This window comes from Bactrocera dorsalis, chromosome 1, assembly GCF_023373825.1.
Source record: "Bactrocera dorsalis isolate Fly_Bdor chromosome 1, ASM2337382v1, whole genome shotgun sequence".
Classification (NCBI taxonomy): domain Eukaryota; kingdom Metazoa; phylum Arthropoda; class Insecta; order Diptera; family Tephritidae; genus Bactrocera; species Bactrocera dorsalis.
In genome coordinates this window covers 101,798,567-101,801,944 of record NC_064303.1, presented here as the reverse complement: position 1 = coordinate 101,801,944, position 3,378 = coordinate 101,798,567, and positions in this window count along the sequence as shown.

The following is a 3,378-nucleotide window of genomic DNA, read 5'->3' as shown; positions in this document are numbered from 1 at the left end:
TGGCATAGACAAGTTTCTAAAGTATTGATGTTATATCTGAAAAAATTGTTCAGATCGGCCTACTATAGCATATAGCTGCCATACAAACTGCACGATACTACTGAAGTCCTTGCATTGAAAACTTTTTTATTTTGCAAGGTATCTTCGCTAAGTTTGGTAAAGCTTATTATCATAGGCATTGTGGCAATTTCCGAACAAATTATTCAGATCGGACCACTACTGCATATAGCTGCCATACAGACCGACCGATCATAATTAAGGTGAAGATTTTTGTATACTTCTTATGCTATAAAAATATACGATTGAAGGAAATTCTTGTATCAGTGTAATCGTGAACGTTTTTTCTTGTTTAAATTTAAATGAGGAATCATCTAAAAAATCACCCTTTTATATACGAATAACATTTCAGTGCCCCACTAGTACTTAATATGCAGCATTTTCCAATACAATTTCACCATGCAATTTGCTTCAAACTGGCCGCTATCAACTGACACAAAATCCATTGCCTTTTGCCGTATACACCTGACTTCAGTTAAATATTATATTTGTGCTCAAAGTAATAGCAATTAATATGCCGCTTGTGCTGTGCATACATGAACTGCAATTTTACACAAAATTTGTTTGCTCTGCACAAATATTGCACCGGCGCTTTATTTGCTACAACCCAAATAAGCACGTGCACATATAAATTGAGGCAGCTGAATTATCAGTTTCACTGGCTTGCTGTGCAGTTTGAGCAGCAGCTAATGAACGCTCGTAGGTGGCGCATGCTACCAGAGTTACATATACAGTACTTGCCACATATGACTTTGTAAATATTTGCAAAAGCACAACTGCTGCCATGACAGTGAAAAGTTTGCGGTTTTATATTTCAGCCTCAAATTACGTAAGCGTGCATTAATTTATAATAATATGACACCTGCTAAACATAGCACAAATTGTACGGTTTAATTTTGAAAGTATTTGCTTAAATGTTTCCTTTGGTTGGGGAAATATTTGTAAAATTATGTAAAACTATTTAAATTAGAATTGCATCTGTAAACAGTTGGTATGCGTTAGTTTATTTATTGTGCATTATGAGTGCTAACTATGCGACGGTTATAACATACATATGTGTTGGAGAAAATGTTTAATTAGCTAAATGGGTATACATGGCGTATACGTAATATTGTTGAACCTTTATTGTGAAAGCGAATGAAATATCACTTCCAAAATATAATACGACAATGTTATTGAATACAATATTTTAATTAAAAAATTTTGTTTGCAGACAGATAGTATATGGGTCTGCATGTATTTACGAGTATACAAGTACATAGGCTGCTATATATATTTCTGGACTAGGCAACACTAAGTGTTGCCAGGTGCAATCTGACATTTCCACTGGAAAGTTTGACATTTTTTAGCATAACATCACTCAGAACGTTTTATCATTTAATCGTGAATTATTTTATTTACATGGAATTAAAAAATTCATCTCGGCCAAAAAATGGAACTCGTGGACATTTTCGTGCGATCATTTTTCACAACTTTCGACGCGGATTATCACGACAAGAGTGCATCGATGAACTAAAATCTTTGTATGGCTATGAAGCACCATCCTATAGCACTGTGAAAAACTGTTACAACGAATTCAATCGTGGCCGACGCTCACTCAAAGACGAATTCCGTGAAGGTCGTCCAAAAACAGCCGTTGTGCCAGAAAATATCGATGCCGTACGTGAACTGATAATGCAAGACCGTCATGTAACATACCTTCAGATAGAGGCATGCCTATGCATTTCTCGCACCAGCATACATTCGATATTGCGTGAACACCTGGCCGTAAAAAAGGTTTGTTCTCGTTGGATCCCGCACAATTTGACAATCGCTCAAAAAAAGGCTCGTGTGGATTGGTGTAAAGAAATGCTGAAAAAATACGATCGCGGTGCTTCAAAAGACGTTTATAAGATCGTCACAGGTGACGAATCATGGATCTATGCGTATGAGCCCGAAACCAAACAGCAATCGACCGTGTGGGTCTTCCAAGACGAGCCAAATCCACAAAAAAAAAAGAAGAAAAAAACATTTTCGTTGATAAATATGCCTATTTTCATTATTAGGCCAGAAATATATATAGCAGCCCTCGTATATTGTGTTAAGCCTGTTTCCCTGTTTCCAGCAGCCACAGCTAAGCTAACCCACATGCAAGGTTGGAAATAAAGCACACTTACTATAGCTATTATACACTGAACATATAAACGAGGAGCGTGACGAGCTGAGTACATCTAACCATGGCTTGTTTTTAGTGAAATCGACCAGAAATTTTGTACACACACTTCTATTACTAATTTGTCAGAACCGCCGATATTGGACCACTATAAGATCCGCTGTCATCACGCACATTTAAAGAATATGTGTTCTGTGTCGTCTTTTGTCGCGTCGTCGTTATGTACGCATGACGGCTCTTCTACTTTACCCATTATATGAAGGTATTTTTGGAAATATTCATATCCGGAAGAAGTCGACTTCTTCAAATTTGTGACTTGTCCATAAATTTAAATCTCTTATAAGTCTGGCCGTACATCTACCGCGTTACATCTTATGACTGATATTTCCTCACCCGACACAGTTCGGTAGGCTGCTCCAACTCTGAGAGCTCCGAAGCCTTAGTCCGGTTTTCCTTTTTGGGCACATCTGCCCAGATTTTAAGTCAGTATAGCAAGACGTTGGTGGTAGTTGACATTAAGAGCTTTCTCTTTTCTTACGTGGGACTCTTATGTTGGCTATAAGTCTGCTAAAAAGGAGGTGAATTGCTCTGCCTTTCCTACGACGTGAAAGATTTTCACTCAGAAGATTATTCTGAGATCCAGTAACAGCTTGTTGTTTCCTAGATAATCGTCAGCTGTAGTAGTTTTGTTTTTTCTGTTATGAGCTGGGGTTTATGTGAGTCAAGCCATGTTTCCGTCCGAATCATGACCTGATTCAACTTTCTTCGGCCTTCCTCTGTGTCTCGGGTTGTAATTACTTATGCCATGTCTTCAGAATAGCCGATAAAATATGATTCGTTCGGCATTTAAAGTTTTAGTATTCCGTAGTAACTAATGTTCCACAGGTCTGGGCCTAAAATGAATGTGCTACTCCTGATTTAACTTCTAGTTGTCGTGACTCCTCTCTAGTCTGATACAGCAGTTTTTTGCTACTAAAATGGCTCAGCAGCACGTTGAGGTAATCGATATAGCTGTCATACAAAATTATCGATTTAACTCAATTTCCTGTATGGAAAGCTTTTACATTGACAAGTTATCTACGCGAAGGTCGCTACAGGTTATTGTCTAGCATCGATACTTTACTTGCTCCTTTGTTGCAAATATTCAACATTTCTGGTTTTAAATCATA